Source organism: Uranotaenia lowii, chromosome 3 (genome assembly GCF_029784155.1).
Source record: "Uranotaenia lowii strain MFRU-FL chromosome 3, ASM2978415v1, whole genome shotgun sequence".
Classification (NCBI taxonomy): Eukaryota; Metazoa; Arthropoda; class Insecta; order Diptera; family Culicidae; genus Uranotaenia; species Uranotaenia lowii.
In genome coordinates, this window is record NC_073693.1 from 145,674,102 (window position 1) to 145,692,635 (window position 18,534).

The following is an 18,534-nucleotide window of genomic DNA, read 5'->3' on the forward strand; positions in this document are numbered from 1 at the left end:
TCCTGCCTTATTCACTTTTAAATAGCCAATTTTGAGAAAACATTTAGATTTTTGTAGCTAAACATAAGCGGTACTTTTTTTATTTCACTCCTTTTTCCATGTTTTTCGTCCTCAACGTCAATTGATCCATCTAAAACAAGTAAACTGATGCTTGATTTATCCGTTGATCAATATAAAACAAGTTGTAGAAGAAAATTTTGATGATTTTTAATCATTCATATTTTAACAAGCACTGTATTTTCATGTTCGTTCACTGTAGTAACCAAGGACACCGAACACCTCTATTTGCAGAATTTCCTCTCGTGTCTGAGCAACATAACTGCCATATAATTTGCCCCGCTTTAAGAAGCCTTTTCACCTCTAGTCAACATTTTGAGGTAAGAAGGCATTTTAACATTCGGGACAGTAAAAATATTTCTTTAAGAACTTTGACACACTTGAACTATTCATATTTTTCCTGTTATTCATTGGAAAACCAAATATCCTTCCGACTTCCAAGAGGCTTTCCTTGAGAAGCTGCAACTAGCTCCAGCTCCAAGTAATGGAACTGATAAAATATTCAACGAACAACCTTCTTCGCGGGGAGCAATCGAGGAACAACACCAGCCAGTCGAAGAATGGTGCTGCGCATTTCCATACCTATATACAAGCTGGAATCCACCCAAAACTAGGAGTTTTATTTTCGTTCCCAGGCCCTTCCGACAGGATGCTGCAAAATGAAATGTTGCACTAAAAACTTCATCCATTCCAGGATCTCACCTTCGTTTTCGGGAAAACAAGCAACTACTGTACTGTAATGGTGGAAAATCGGTTGTGAAGCCTGGCATTTTTGCACTACTCAGTTCGGTATAGACTTTTACAACCCCAAGGGTTTTCTCGGTGGTTCCTTACTAACATCCTCACTAACACATATTAGTTAGAGTGCCGTAAAAATCTATCCCACTGCGAGGAGGCAAAATGTTAATTTTCAGCAGTAGCAGCAGTGCAAGGTTTGCTGCTGTGAGGAAAAACTAACCGTTTGGATCCTCGAAGCTGTGTGAGAAAAAAAAACTCTCAGTTTAGTGGTTTCCGGTGCAAAGGAGTAGTGAAAAAGTGAAAAAAAAAACAGTAAAACCTATGGCATCTCCGCGTTCCACATCCAGTCTCAGGAATCAGCGTCGGAATCCATCCTGAAGGTTCATGTGCACGTGGACCGAGTGGAGCGAATAAAAGTTTGTTTTGATTTATGGTCTTATTTATGGTGAAAGTTTGACTCCGGCAAAACGACGACGACGTCCGCTTTCCAGCTCACTTTTCCTGGCTCCAGAGGGATCGATTTTTCTCTCTCGAACTCGGTGGTGATTTTTTTTATTCAGTGCTCTAGACCTTCCGTTAGAAGGGGCCCCGGAAAACCGCATCTAAGCAAATTCGACCGGAATGTGCGGGACCGTGTTTTTCAACCGGTAAACATAACCTACATGTTTGTAGCTGCGAGCTGAAAGGATACAAGTGCTCTGAACAGCCCTACATGTTTGTGTTCGAGTGTCCCACACGGGAGGCAAAGGGTGTAATTACATTACTTTCAACTTTAGCGAGTTGGACTGTGTTGCGTGTTTGACGGGTTCTGCAGCTTTGGACCCAACAAAAATGTGAGCCTCCAACCGAATAAACACGGCTCTGGTCCGGATACATTCGTGCGGATTTTTACCTATAATTGGATAAAACGTGCTGTGAGTGTGTGCGTGGAATCCTCCGAAAGCCGTCGTAACACGTAGTCGTAGCAAGGTCGTTCCGGAAGTACCGGTACGGTGGAAATGAACTTGGCGGAATTCGTTCACCAGCATCGACAAAGGACGTTAGCAACAGCGAACACTGGATCACCGGAACTTTGATGGAGGTAATGGAATTTTTAATCTACCTCTGTATGATTTGTCGGTGTATAGTAAGGGGGAAAAAAGGGTAGGGGTGAGATCTGAATTTATCCGAGTATCAAAATTGGCACTCAGGCTAGCGTGCTACCAATTACTATCCTTTGCTGGAGAGGTACATGATAAAGTTACCACGCGAGCCTTGATAACCATAGGCTTGGGTGTTGAATTTAATAGCTTCACAAGTCCAGCTTCACATTTCATGTAAATTTCTTACATTTTTGCAGCAGTAAACTTCAATGTTTTGATTTTTATAAACATTTGTCTTGTATTTTCTACACTATTACATAAGTCATTTGATAACGTTTGGCATGAGAAACATTCAGAAAATTTTGATTTGTTAGCCTAACAAGCCATTAAATATTAAAAATTCAAATTAATCATACACCGTTTAAAAGCTGCACATAAATTGTTATAAAATTTCGATGTTGAATGAATATGGCAATAAGATTAACTTAGCAAAGTTTTCAAAAATAAATCGTATTTTGACTACAATATCATTTAGGGCCATAGGAAAAAACCTCCTCATGGCGGAAGGGGAGTTTGGGGCCAATTATTTTCATAACAGTTTTCCTTGAATAAAGCATACATAAAAAGCAGGGCCGGGTTAAGCCATCGGTGGGCTTAGGGCAATCTCCTAGGGGGGCCCCTATGAATCGATTTTTTTTCAAATGCTATCCCAGAGAATATAAAACAAACGTGAAAAAGAACTGGGATGAGTTACGTATACGGTCTTCAAATAGCCATGTTGTCTGCGTAGAAGATAGTTTCTGGTATCTTCCAATTAAAACTCTCATAATGCAAACATCGCGGAAGAGTTTAAAAATTTCTCAAATATAAAAGCTCTCATTTGCGCTGCAAAAGGCCTAATTTAATTCTATTTTTTAATACCCCTATCACCAACTAAAATTCACTGATTTAAGAAAGTTCCTGGATAGATAATTTAAATGATTTTAATTTTAACAATGATGAATTGGGAAGTATCATGAAGATTTGAAATATATAATACAAAATTAAAAAAAAAATAAACAAAATAGTAATATTCAAATTTCAAAGAGATAGATATCAGAGTTAAAGAATTCAAAACTTAAAATCAGGTTAATTTTAAAACCAAAATTCAGTGACTTTAATTTAACACTATTTATACCGGAGGGGGTCAAATGACATTTTTTGAACTTCAAATGACTATAACTCCTATTGTTTTCATTTTTTCGGAAATTTTTCTTCATGACTATTTTTATTTTCAAAATGCACGTATTTTTGCATCAAAATATTATTTTTTAAGTTTGTAGATTTCGAAATACGTATGTGGTATACCTATTTATACCGCCGGGGGTCAAATGACCCCTAACACATTTTCCGCTAAAACTCTGTTGTTTCTCAACCGATTTTTACAAATTTTATAGTTTTGGAAAGCTTGTAACGTGACTCAAATATTTTTCCCAGACAATATTCAGCTACAATTATGGATTTCGAAGTTATTCGTAGTATAAGAAAAAACATCCAAAAAAACATGCTTCGGGAAAATAGCTGTAAGTCAGTTTATAGGAGCGCGAAAAAAAATTCATTTAGTGCCTGAAAAACCTGAAGTTAGAAGCTATACGTTGCACATATGGAAAAAAAAATTAAAATTTTTTTTAAGATCATGACCACAAAAAATGGAAAAAGTGGTGTTAAAAACGTACTTTTTAATGAACCAATCACCAAAGCTGCCCCAGTCACAGTAGAATTTTTTTTGAAAAGTGAATTGGAAAATTGACGTTATTTGTGACATTTTCGCATCTTTAGATTTATAAAACACGAAACACAGAATTTTTGACAGATATTCAAATGTAGCTGTTTTTAGACTTTTTTATCAATTTACTTTTTCTGAGACTATTCTTACACTTACGATCGGCTTTGCACTGGATTTTCAGTATGTTAACAAAATATTTAAAGAATAAGTTTATATGCTCAAGAAAGGAAATTTCATACCGATTCTAGTGATGTAATTATATTGGCGGTGCAATGCGTGACAAAAATATGATAAATAAAATAGTGAAGTAGTTTCAGAATTTTGAAAAGTCAGCACCAATTCCTGCTTGGCAGACGGGCGCTGTGGGTGGTAATATTTCACAACTATTTTGCACACGAAGACGGGCGAAAGGAAACGAAAAAACAAACGAGCATTCGCTCAAATTTTCTGGTTTTACTTTCAGAAATATATTTATCATATTTTTGTCACGCATTGCACCGCCAATATAATTACATCACTAGAATCGGTATGAAATTTCCTTTCTTGAGCATATAAACTTATTCTTTAAATCTTTTGTTAACATACTGAAAATCCAGTGCAAAGCCGATCGTAAGTGTAAGAATAGTCTCAGAAAAAGTAAATTGATAGAAAAGTCTACAAACAGCTACATTTGAATATCTGTCAAAAATTCTGTGTTTCGTGTTTTATAAATCTAAAAATGCCAAAATGTCAGAAATAACGTCAATTTTCTAATTCACTTTTCAAACAATTTCTACTGTGACTGGGACAGCTTTGGTGATTGGTTCATTAAAAAGTACGTTTTTACACCACTTTTTTTACATTTTTTGTGGTCATGATCTTAAAAAAAATTTTAATTTTTTTTCCATATGTGCAACGTATAGCTTCTAACTTCAGGTTTTTCAGGCACCAAATGAATTTTTTTTTCGCGCTCCTATAAACTGACTTACAGCCATTTTCCCGAAGCATGTTTTTTTGGATTTTTTTTTCTTATACTACGAATAACTTCGAAATCCATAATTGTCACGTTACAAGCTTTCCAAAACTATAAAATTTGTAAAAATCGGTTGAGAAACAACAGAGTTTTAGCGGAAAATGTGTTAGGGGTCATTTGACCCCCGGCGGTATAAATAGGTATATACAAAGTGCCGGTATGTTTAGTGTTAAATTATTATTCCAAAAAAAGTTTTGTAAAACAAAATATAAATCAAAGTTACAATCAGAGCCAAAGCAAAATTTTCACAAAATGTGAATTTCATTTTTATATCTTTGAAACATAAAAAAAACAAAACGTTTTCATGAGATGTTAATGAATATGCTTCTCATCAGATAAAAAAAAAACTTATCAAATTGTTATTCTAAATGTGACAAGAGTTTCATCCGATGCCCTCAAAGCCAAAGGGGTATAAGTGCAAAAATGATCGTTTGAAAAAAAAAATTCAGAACTGAGATTAAATTATTAAAACACATAATCAGTTAGCCTTGAAAAAAGCCAGATAAGGCATCCAAATTAGTTCAGTACCTTAAACAAAGATACTAAGTTCTCAAAATTCAGAAAAACCATGAAATTGAACTTCAGTAACTGAAGAAACAACACAAGAGTAGAGAATTTCAATGAATAGAATGTGGATGACGAAAAGATTAATAACATAGAAATACTCATGTTAAGAGAATCACTCAAAGATATTTGCAACTTTAATATGAGATTGTTTTCACGAAAATTTGAGAATGATGATTTGGAAAATGATATGCTGAGTTAAGGATATTTACTTCAGTAGATGATAAAATTTTGGTTAAATGAAAATGTTTCAATACGAATTTCACGTCTAAGACAGAAATTGGGATGGAAATTCAATAAAGAAACTCTGTACTGTCGATTGGTCCAATTTAGGCAACTACAACTTTTTACTGATTTTATTTTTGAATATCGGGAGGGAAAAGGATTTAGAAATTATCAACCAACGGAAATTTCAATAAAAATGATTGAAAAGTGAAAAGTTATGTTAATACCCGGTATTAAACCGGAGACTGCCCGGGTAAAATTCTGAAATGTCTATCTGTTCACGATTGATTTTCAATTAATTTTTCAGGATGAATTCAGTTAGTTCGGGCATGGAATGTCATCAATATTGTGATTCCTTGAGAATTTCATCATTAAAAAAAATTGAAAATTAAAAGACGTTAAAAAATCGCCACTTCTTCCATCTATGTTAGATTCTTGAAAACTAAACTTTTTTCCTCTTCATGTATTCATCATTGCTCTTTTTTTTTAAACTTTAACTCAAAACTTGAACCAACACTCAGTATCAGACGTCAGAAACAAGTATTTGATTAATTATATTTGAACACAAGAAGCTTCGAAAATAAATACTTTATTCTCAAAAAAAAAAGTGAGTTTGTTTGAGAGTTTTGAACCAGATATTGGAACTTAGAAAAAATATAATCACATATTCCTTTGTCCTGAATCAAAGGCACTAAAATTATTTATAGACTCTAAAAACGCGTAAATTTAAGTATAAAATAGAAATAACTCTAATTTTCTACGTAATTTGAGAGTTTCCAATGCCTTTTTGCAAAAAAAAAGATTTTTAACTCTTTGGTTTGAAGTTGCTGTGAATCATAATTTGATGAATATTTTTAGTGTTCTAATTTTATTTGATCAGAAATTAAGCATTCATGTTATGATAAACATTATGAAATGTGAATTAAATGAAAGATCATATAAATCAGAGTAGGCAATCAAATGCTTTTCAGGTAACAGATATTGGAAAACAGAACAACTTTGACGAAAACCGTAACTTCGTATCTTATCAGGCGAAAAAGTTATTAGCTGTTTAACAGGGGTATGCCTTTTGACATTGATAATCAATAAGTTCAATTGACATAACTGTGTGTGCCCTGCGATGTATTGCATGAAAAGTAGCCATGCAATATCTCGCTAGGCACCCATCAGTAGTGTCAATTTAATTTATTGTGAAACCAATGTTAAAAGACAAACCCCTATTAATCAGCTAATAACTTTTTTGTCTAATAATATACGAAGTTATGGGCTGAACGAAGTTGTTCAGGGGAAAATATTCTTATGAAAATTCATAAATTGCCAAAAATGTATAAGCAGGTTCGGTACCACAGAAGAAACAGAAAAGATGTTTTTTTTTCAATACGAAATATTCAATTTTCCCCTTCAGCGTAAGGGGTGTATTTTCCCCTTCAGTAAAAGTTTAAATTTTCTCATGTAAACGGTTCTTAAAAATTCTACAAAAAACCATTGATGAGTTTTGAACAATATCGAAGCTTTTTAGAACCCAGGGTTTAAGAATTTCAAAAATGACCTTAAATCGACTCAGTCTAATGTGCCATGTCTGCAAATTTGGCATACGGCAAAGAAAACTTCTGACATGATTTTGGCGAAAAATGAAAAACAATTCACTAAAACTGCGTGAAATGGTGACATCAGAACATTTTTTAGCTCTCTTATCGGTTAACCTAAAATGGACATAACAATGTCTAGAATCCTCTGTAAACGAAGAAAACACTGTTAAACGGAAGAAAAATCATTTTCAAGTTTATCCCAGAAGATATTCGCTTTCAGCTCCGGCTGAAAATCAAAAACCAAAACTAATAAATTTCCTCGATAAGTTTAGCTCCTAGAGGAAAGTACCAACATTAAAATTTCTAATTTGACAGAAATATTATTGAAAAAAGTCCGAAATCTGCCCGATTCACCCCACTTTGTGAACAACAGTCCAATTTTATGAAAAAATATAACCGTTTACCCTCTACTTACATGATACTTACTTTTTTGTGAAAATTCAAAGGCTCATCAAAGTTTGCCGGGTCAGTTGGTTTTTCAATATATTAATCCTCCATCGGGTAAGACGGTGTAAGTTTTAATTTACAATAATAAAACCAATAAGATATTTAACCAGCATTAATTTCACTTTGTGATAAAGTACAAGTTCTTTGACCAATTCAAATTAAACACAAATAATTTATCTTTTAGAAAATTTAGAAAATTAGAATTCTGTGAATATTTTTAACCAACTCGAGACCCTTTATCGGAACAATCATTCATTGTGAGTTGACTATTGCTCTGAAAAATAATATCCCTATATCGACGGAGTCCGCAATTTAAAAAAAATATATTGAAAATTGATTTGAAGAAAATACTACTACATAAAATTTATCTATGATTAAAGTGCTAGGATTTGCTAGGCCTCCGTCTTGAATGGGTTAAAATTAAAATCTCAAATCAAAGAACGAAATCTTTAAAATGAATCTAATTTTTTTTATTTTTTGTTTCTGTTGGTTTAGGTTACCAAACTGACTCTGATTAAATATTAAATTTCAATTTTGAATTAAGAATTAATACTTTGAAACTACGATCACCTGAAATTCTCACATTGATATGTTCATCTTGATTATAAAACTAAATTTCGAGCTGAGGATGAATCTTATAATTTTATTTGAATTTGGTGCCTGAATCCTGTCGTTTGAACCTGAGTTCAAAATCTGAATTCTGAATTTGACAACGATTTTTTAAGTTAAGTTCCAGATAATTATATATATTAGTTATTCATAGAAATGCGTAATTTGTATGAAAACCCTCTTATTAGTATTTTGAATTTTCGGATTTTAATGTGAATTTTTTCTCCAGTTACATATTTATTTAAAATTCAATTTGTAAATCTAAATAAAAAATCCGAATGATGTAGCTGTTTCTGGATCACCAATAAGAAACATGCTTCAGCAAAAATTCTGTGAAAGCCTACTTGGTTGAATGATTCAACTGAATCAAAGCATGCGAAAGATTCCTTTTCATTCAACCACGAAAATTTGATTTGTTGTAATAGTTGTTATTTTAATTTTTTCACGTTCTAAAATGTTGAGTTTTGGATATGGCAAATGCATCTAGTTGAAGTTTAAAATGCAAAACCAAGATTCGAATTTGACAAAAAAAACTAAATGCAGAATCCATACCTGATCACAGACAACGAATTTTAATGTGCTTAAGCAAATTTGGAATATAGAGTCGATCTTGGGTTTTTTCGACCGAGAATTCCCGGTAATCAAACAATTTCGGCAATTCCCGAATTCCAGGAAACGATAAAAAAATCCCGAGAATTCCCGATCATAACAAATCGAGCTATATTTTCGGAAAATAACACTACGTAAATTATTGTTCTACCTTGGTTTATAATTAGGGCTGATTTTTTTTAAAACAAGAAACAGCACAAGAAAATATGGAATTCTCTATTTGGCATTTTTCATTATTTAGAACTTTCGTTTCGCAAACTGTGTGCAGTATTTAGCAAAATCATCGGCAGAGAGCTAACACTATTTGAAAACTACCATATTTCATGGATAACCTTTCTAGCTAATCCAATATCATCGATGGTGGAAAATCTTTCTCAATTTTATCCAGTTTTTGTAGCAAGAAGCAATCAATTTTTTTGGTTAGGAGCTACAGACTCCGTTCGATTTTGGAAATACACAGTACAGAATAAGGCGAAAAATTATGTTAGTACAGAATACTATAAATTTATGATTTCGTATGCAGTAAAGAGGGGTTATAACAACATACAGGCCGTATAATTTCTGATTATTTTCCCCAATATCTGCCAATATCAAAATTTTTCATTAAAAACAATGAATGAAGCACTTTAAACCTGTTCTTTATTTCGAAACACATCAGTCAATTTTAAATAATATTTTAAGTTTAAAAAAAATTGTACATGTTAATTTTGATGTAATTTGCTCAAATAATTATGACGCAAAATACCTATGCATAAAATTAAGTTTTCGTTCGATTTTGCAAATAATGTAAACAAAATCGGGTCACATCTGGACAATCTAAGGCAAGCTAAGTCTTATTTTATTGGAATTCGTTATTCGGAAATAAATTTTTATCAAAAAGTGAAAGTTTTTTTTGAAAAACTTTAGTAAAATTGTGGACCTGGAATAAGATTTCGAGATTTTGGTTTAAGTTCTTAGTCGAGATTATTACTCTTGAATCATTTTAGTGGTTAACCAATATTTTAATAATAATTTGAAATTTTGAGTGCAGAGAAGAATTGCCCATAGCTAAATAAAAAAATCCATTTCGGTATATTCCAGATTACATACCTGCTTCACAGCAAAAATTTATTAAACCGATTATACTTACTATTCAAAGCACGCATCGCTTACAGCTTGACACTTCTTATGATAATTCAGATGATTGGAAAACATTTCGGTTACATCACTGTTACAGTTTTTATTTAAAAATGAAGTTGGCACACACAATAATTTTAATAATGATTATATTTTCAATTTTAACATTCAGCAGATTTCTAGTTCTACATAAACAATTGAGAGGAATTATATTAAAGGCAATCAAAATTTAAGGAGTGTATTAAAAAAATGCAACACTTTGTTTTGTGAATAACTTTTGACTGCGTGGATGAAAATTTTCAGCGAAGTTATCTGAAAATGTTATGTATATTACATCACATAGTTGTGATTTTCTGTTAAATGAGCGTCGAATGAAAAAAATTTCTGAATTAAATTTTTGGGCAACACGTGCGTCATCTATACCGCATACTATGAACAACCTTTTTTTCAAATCAATGCCTTTTTTATGAGGTTTGCTGTTTCCTGAAGCTTGACCTCAAAAATAACACAAAATTTTGAATTTCCTCCTTCGGCACAGAAACAACATATTTGACTGCATATCACTCCACCACCGTTTTTGAATAATGGCTACTTAAACGAAATTTAAACTTTGTGGGACCTATTGATGTGCTTTGCAGAGAAAATGGTTGCATTTGGAGGCAGTCTTCTTAGTATTTTTAGCCATTCATCATGTCAATCGTTATGGAAGACTAAGTAACCTGCAGTTTACTACTGACTATTAGACATTAAATTTTTAAATTTTTATCCTTGTTAAGCTCCGGAAAATACAGAGGAGACATGTTAACGATAAAATTCTGGTTGGATTTCGTTTCGCTGTCCATTACCATTTTTTTAAAAATATCTCTCCACTAGCAGCCCAAATTTTTTGCGCACGATTCGACCACCATATTTCGTTTATATTATCGGTGGGCAGCTTTTCTACATTGTAGAAATGAAGTCAGACCGATTAATAAGTCAGCAAGACAAGTAAAAAAAATGACTTTTTTATCACTTCCTCTACTCATATTTTCGGATTGAGCTTGAAAAATCCTCTCACACTCCTGGGGATTTTTTTTTATTATCTGACGGGTTTGCGCCGGGGGTCTTCAGATTTTCCCCAAAATTGAAAATTTGGTTCATTTTTGCGACTTAAAAACACATGTATTTTTTCAGATTTCTAACATTTTTATTTTTTGAGTTAGCTTCGGTTAGATTTTTTTGTAAATAAAAAATAACCATTTTTCAAAGCTACATAACTCTGTTGTTTCTCAACGGAAATAAGAAAATAGCACATCAAAATGCGTTGAAATTTTATCAGCTTTCCAAATAGAATAGTTGAAAAAAATTAAATAATGACCTTCAACATGAAAAGTTGTAAATAAACTTTAAATGGCGTCTAAAAGTACCGTCTGCACCACCGAATATTTTGCAAAAAATACCATTGTATAGCTCAATTCATGATGCAACTTTCATCTGAAGACACCAAAGTGGGCCATTAATACCTTGAAGAGTTATGAAAGAAATAATGACAATAAATCTCTTTTTTTGCATCGAAAACAAACAATGGTCGAACAACTGCACTCACATATGGAGATAGCAAGCACTTCTAACAACATGTAAACAAAAGAACTTATCAAAGTTGGTAAAAAACACTATTTTTTCGTCCTTTTCAGACTGCCCCTACTCGCATAACAGTCCCATATGAATTTTTGTCATTTTAGGTCAACATAAGGCTTCAACATAAAAGACTAAAAAAAGAGGTTTTGTTCTAGAAATTTCGAAAAAAAATTTCAATTCGTGGCTGTCCTATATGAAATATACCTGAATAACAGTCCCATATGTGAAATACCACGGATTTGGTTACTTTTCAATGTTTCTTTCGGCGAAATAGTCTTTGTTTTATTGCTTTGAATCATTTAAACATTTTTTTAACTCACTTGATGTTGAATGATGCACACTAGTTTTCGAAGGCAGGTCTGACTTTCTTAGGAATGACTTCCTGAGCGAAAAACTATCGGATGCAATCAAAAATCGTAAAAAGGTTCAACTTACAATGTGGAATTCATGATATTTTTTCGCAAAAGTATGTTTCTTATTCTGATAATTGCATTTAGAAGTTCAAAAAAGATCAAATTTAAGTCTTAGAAAGTAGCTTGGTGAGAAAAATATATTTTGTATGGGACTGTTATGCTAGTATAAGGTTGCCAGAATTTTTTCTACTCTCATCCGGGCCTAGCAATTCCGGGCATTTTTTCAAAAAAACCTGGCAAAATCCGGGCATGGATTTCAATTTTTCAAATCCAAAAACCGGGCAAAAACCGGGCAAAATTTAGTAGTTGTTATATATAAAAGCAATGAAAAAATGCAAAAGAAAAATAAATTAATATTTTATTAATGTTATTGCAGACTTCCAAAAACTTATTGGAACACTTAAATATTTAATGGTTTATAAAAGTAAATCAGCGAAATTATTTGAAACAACCGTTGAAAATTTACATACCGTTAATCGATTTTTCTGAAACTTACTCAAAAACTTTGATTTTTTTGGTTACTTTGTAAAAATTGTGATAAAATCCGGGCAATATCCGGACTTTTTTCACGATATCCGGGCAACCGGGCCGGACCGGACTTTCTCGAAATTTTGCATCAAATATCCGGGCAAACCCGGATAAAACCGGGCAATCTGGCAAGCTTATGCTAGTAGATTCGAAAAAGGTTTCAAATATGGTCGATTAACAGTCCCATAATGAATAATTTCGAAAATTTCAGGCCTAACGATTTATTATGACAACCTAGAAACGATTTTCGTTTATGCTGAAAGTGGTGGTCACAATTTAAAAATATATTCCAAAACAGAAAAAGCTGATTGTCTCGCTTGCTTATTTTTGCATATGGGACTGTTATGAAAGAAGCCCCTTCTGTTGCAGATTGTTGCAGCTTAACTGACTTCATGTTATATTTGAAAATCTAATAACGTATTCGTTTATACCCAGTTTTGCACCAGGTCATAACAAGCTATGCACATTTTACTGTCATTTTTAGAAGTTTATGCGCTAAGCTTTGCATCCGTAATTCCCCAGATTTGATTTAAAATGGACGGTGGAACACTGAAGATTCGTGTGTGAGCGATCGAGGTAGCAAAACACTAACGATGAATTATGTTCGTTCTAGTATGGTAAACCTCGAAACTGGGCGAATGTAGAAAACGAATAATAAAAGTATCATATTTTCATCATTTTACAGTCTGGGCTGGCCATACTGAGCTCTTTGATTATTTCTGCAACATTTGTGCCACTTTCTCATACTTTTTTGATCAATGGGAAAGGATTTTGGTGTCCAGTGCTTAGCTCCCGATATAAAAACTATGTAAAGCACGTCTATATTTCATTTTTTTATCACATTTTTGTGATCCCAAACACAGGGACTGAACCTTCTACTATTGGCACTGATTATGCTTCACAATGATCTTTGATCGAAAAATTAATAAGTTATATAGTATATGACCAGGTTGTAAAAGCAACATTCCCATTATTAGTTATATCACTTAAACAATACGATACTCAGAATTTTGGTTAAAATTTAAAGTCAGTTTTGCTGCAAACACTCTGCAAAGCACGAAAAAGTAGTGTTTTATACCTGCTTTGGTAAGTTCTTTTGTTTCCATGTTGTTAGAAGTGCTTGCTATCTCGATATGTGAGTGCAGTTGTTCCACCATTGTTTGTTTTCGATTCAAAAAAAAAGAGATTTATTGTCATTATTTCTTTCATTACTCTTCAAGGTGTTAATGGCCCACTTTGGTGTCTTCAGGTAAAAGTTGCATCATGAATCGAGCTATACAATGGTATTTTTTGTAAAATATTCGGTGGTGCAGACGGTACTTTTAGACGCCATTTAAAGTTTATTTACAACTTTTCATGTTGAAGGTCATTATTTAATTTTTTTCAACTATTCTATTTGGAAAGCTGATAAAATTTCAATGCATTTTGATGTGCTATTTTATTATTTCCGTTGAGAAACAATAGAGTTATGTAGCTTTGAAAAATGATTATTTTTTATTTACAAAAAAATCTAACCGAAGCTAACTCAAAAAATAAAAATGTTAGAAATCTGAAAAAATACATGTGTTTTTAAGTCGCAAAAATGAACCAAATTTTCAATTTTGGGGAAAATCCTAAGACCCCCGGCGCAAATTGTCAGATAATAAAAAAAAATCCCCTCCTCTCACTTAACGGAATAAACAGTCTTCATTTTTATTCAAATTTTAACTCACGGTTAGGTTCTCTAGGAATTATTAAACAATTTACCCATGTAAACTTTGGTCGAATAGTTGATTTCCAGCTGTTTTTGGGTCTCCCACTGGGACTTTTTTGGATTTTTTACAATCCTGCCCAAAAAGATTTTGTCAATGAACTTCAGTATTGGACGCTATCTCAAAAACCACTTGACAGATGATCACAAAATTTCGTACAAGTACATAGTTAATTACTATGTAGCTATGCTGAAAATTTAATCAATTTTCGTTCATACATTCAAAAGTTATTCACAAAACAAAGTGTTGCATTTTTTTCGAATATATTTCTTACCTCATGATAATCATTTTATTAATAACTTTGTGCAGCAACATAGCCTAATGACAAAATTCTTAGTAGCAATCTGTTTAACCCAACAACAACCATAAGTTTCAAATAAATGGTCTTGAGTTACTTTCAAGCTTCTAAACCAGTAACTCCAGCAATCTCTTCAAACCTCTTCCCCAAATTCATTGTCCCATTTGCCTAGCAGTGTAAACTTTTGTCAGCCCTTAGAAAAGAAGGGGAAAATATTAAAACCTTTTCCCAAGAAGCAGGAAAGTCTTCCGAGCGGCTTGTAAAAAGAATCCTCAACCTCGAACCTACACAGCAGCAGCAACGCATAAAGAGATTAGCTCTAATGAGTTTTCTTTTAACAGGTAAAGCTATTTCACCACCCTCGCTCCAAATTATTTCCAAATGGATTGGGAGAATTTTTTGAATAAGAAAAGGTTATGCTGGAAAAAAAAAAACATCTCGTAAAATTGCCGCTTGAGTTTGCTTGTGTTGAAATGAAATTACCTTTTTAAGAACGTTGTTGATGTGGAAATCTTTTTTTTTTTCAGATTTCTTCCGGTGATTGCAAACTCTAAAAAAATGGTTTCAATAAGCAAAAGGTTTAAGGGATGTTATTGGGAAAAAAATTTAGCATTTATCGATTGGAATGAGATTCCTGGTCTGGAAAGGAAAACTTAACAAAGGAAAACATTCTTCCAGGGGCATTTTAGGAAAATTCTCCAACTATACCACATGAAAGGCTATAAAAATAAATAAAAAATATTGGTCAAGAAAAGGGTCTTCTGTTGCCCAAAAAAGCCTATCCTTTCGCTAACAAAGATATCAAGTGAAAGTGAAGCCAATGGAGGTCGTTAGAAGGAACCAAATTCCGATTGTGGCCTGGTCGAGAAAGCAATTTTATACCCTGCTTGAATGGCCGTTCGGGGTTATATAAATATGTATGTGTACATCCCTTTCGCTGGTCAAGGTTTTTCCTCCAGGCCGCCGGAAGATGTGGATCTCACACATGTTGTTGGAATCTTCTTCCTTCTACCAAGAAACCATTTTCTGAACCGCACCATTCGGGAAGAAAATTTGTGGCCAAAACGTTTGCCAAATACATCATTTGTTTCAATTTTCTTTCGCACCAACCAGGCACAGTCTTGATCTGATAGGAAAAAAGTCAGTTGGCGGTTTAGAGAATGACTTAAGTGGCCGATCTTCTCACAAGCCAGGGTTGAAATCGGAAGGGATGTTGGAACAAATTTTTCACGATTAAATTGCTACAGCAAATTTTTTTCTTAGGTTAATAGAACCCAACATTGGAGATTGCTTTGAATATTTGGAAGTATGACATATTTTAAATTGAAAAGTGTAAAACGAATAAAATTGATAATTCAAATCATAAAACATAATATATTATCTGTTTATTGAAATCTATTTATTGAGATCCTAAACGTGATAAAATCATAAATCAGTGGTCTTCCGGCCCCTTGGGGGCGTTGAGAGCTTCTAGAGAACTGTGAGCGCAAATTAGGGAGATGGTGGTATCATTTTAAAATTTACATTTTATCGAATTACAAAACAATTTAGAATTTAAGACCAATGAAAACTGTTACACTTTGAATAGTATTCAAATGAAATCAATAATTTTCGTTATTAAAAGTTTTACATATACTTTCTTTTTAATTTTTTTTATTCATTCGATCCTTTGCTCTAAGAAATTTTCTATATCAAACAATATAACTATGCATTATACATGTTATGCTATTTAATCAAATAACGGTAATTGTTTCTTGAACAATAATTATTGATATTTATAATTATAGGTAATTATAAATTGAATTCGAAAAAAAAACGTTAACCAAAATTCAGATAGGCGTTTAATTACTACCCTTTTTTAAATTTTGTCATTTTTCAAAAATTTGCTTAGGGGCGTTTAGCTCGAAAAGTTAACAAAAAGGAGCGGTAAGGGAAAAAAGTTTGAAAACCACTGCCTTAAATCGATGATTTCCTATTTTCGCTTATAATATTCGAGGAAGACCATCCGAAATTATTGGGTGGATCTATGACTTTGCGTTTTACGACTACAGGATTACATCAGATTCCACTACAGAAATTGAAAGTAAACGATATGAAAATAAAAAAAAATTGTTCGAACTAATAAAAAACACACAATTAGGTTATACCTGAGACATATCCAACTTTTGTGTATGTTTTAAAAAAAAAATCATAACATCACAGATGATTTTTATTTTGAACGTAAAAGATCAATAATTTTTGGAAAAACCTGTTTCCCTTCGAAATAAATTTATTTTTTCATATGACATTTAATATTTTTGATCAGTTTCAAGTACGATGGATCTTGTACAATTCCAATCTTCAAACTCCAATTTCTAATTAATTTGAAACATATCCTTTGATTTTCATTTGATTTTGGCATCAATCAGATTTAAGTACTGCCCAATCATTGAACATGCCTAACACATTAAGGACCGCAAAGGAATTCAAGCTTGAGAACACCAAAATTTGTTATTCTCTATCTTAGAAAACACTTTACCAAAATTTTTCAAATTCAGTATCTTCGAGTTGTCGAAAGTGTTGAATCATTTTGTAGACGGCACTTTCTAAAATGTTTCACATTTGAGTTATGCTTCTCAGTGAAGTGCACAAACGTCAAGCGAAAAACGAGATACATATCTCGTATTTGATCTGCAATGTGTTAATATTGTTCTTATTCTAGCGGACCAGGATATGACAAAACATTTGTGAACTTGAAAAATCAACTGTTCGATGGAAAAGTAAGGAAATGGCTGGTTCCCGATAAACTCCTAGTATAACAGAAAATTTCCGAGCTCAAAACGGTAGTTCCAAATGCTGTGCTCCCGATAGCAAATCATCCTTGAATTGGGGCATAAACTGAAACAATTTCTCAGAAGTTGAATAAACTGGAAATTTTTTTAAAGAGATTTTTTGTTATTTAAAATCTGCAATTTCAATTTTGTAAGGTAACTTACAATGTTGCGGATAATGTTTATGAATTTAAAAAAAAATTGGTTAAATTTTTATATATCAAGTTTATCGGTGAGAAATATGTTTCCTCGTGAAACAAGGAAAGAATTGAAAATTATAAATATTTGGAATGCTAGATTTGGCGTTGAATAAGTCACGCAAGGGGTTTGAATGTGCTATTTGAAAATGCGCTTCGCTTTCAGAATTTTTCCAGCACGTATCCGGCCTGGACAATCCAGGCAATTTAAAAAAAAACCTGGCAAAATACGAGCATTTGATTTCAAAATTTATGAACAAAAATCTGGGCAGTATCCGGGCAAATTTTGTCAAAACCCAAAACTAACTCTGCGAAAATCAAGAAAAAGAATTGAAAAAAAAAATTATTTTCGTCATTTTGGATTTTATTTTAGGCTTTGAAAAAACGTTTCATGATAATTTTCATAAAATAAGTTTGGGGGTTGAACCATACAATACGGCTTCATGTTATTTCCTACAATTTGCAATCATTAGATTTTTTGTAAGTAGAGAATTGAATCCACTACAATTTTTCAAAGTTGGCTTTTTCGCGGTATATTGTTGGAATTTGAAAAATTAGCTTTTTATTGTAACCTTCCCTGAGTTTGCACTCAGGTTACAGTTATTTTTTTCTGTTTAATCCCATTAAAAGTATATTCAATGGAAAGCATTTTTAGTTAACATTCTTATGAAATAAATCAAATTCCGCTGTGATTTGTCACCAAAATATGCAAGTTATGCAATGAGTTTTGTAGCTGTATTTTAAAACAATTTTTCCATCCCCAAAACAGTTTTTACATAGGATGAATTGAAACTTTAATCGTGAAGCTTCTAACTTCAGCCTTCATGAATTCTAATGCAATATTTTTAGAGCAATCCATATGTGACTTACGGTAGGAAGTTAGTGAATATAACTTTACAAAATGTTCGGAACATTTTTACTGACATTGAAATGTTTCAATGATAAATTTATTGAAAAAAAAATTGATCATAGTAATACGGTAGAATCGCAAAGTTATTACGTTTTGTTTTAAGTGATGAGTGTTTAAATGACTCTCCAGGGACTAACTATATGATGAGGGATAAGGTGACTGGAAAAATTTGTTGTTTTGAAGATGTTTTGAAATTT

At 32.6% G+C, this 18,534-nt stretch overlaps 1 protein-coding gene across 3 annotated transcripts in view; it reads left to right on the plus strand.

The window, feature by feature from the left end:
- LOC129751445 (uncharacterized) overlaps positions 1 to 18,534 on the plus strand; it is a 561,460-nt gene that overhangs the window by 15,349 nt on the left and 527,577 nt on the right. Inside the window, exon 2 of one of the 3 annotated variants that reach the window (XM_055746966.1) lies at positions 752 to 1,876. The gene's annotated coding sequence lies outside the window, so the exon portion shown is untranslated. Of the gene's footprint in view, positions 1 to 690; positions 1,877 to 18,534 lie in introns of those variants that run through there. The other 2 variants (XM_055746964.1, XM_055746965.1) reach the window with 2 other exon arrangements.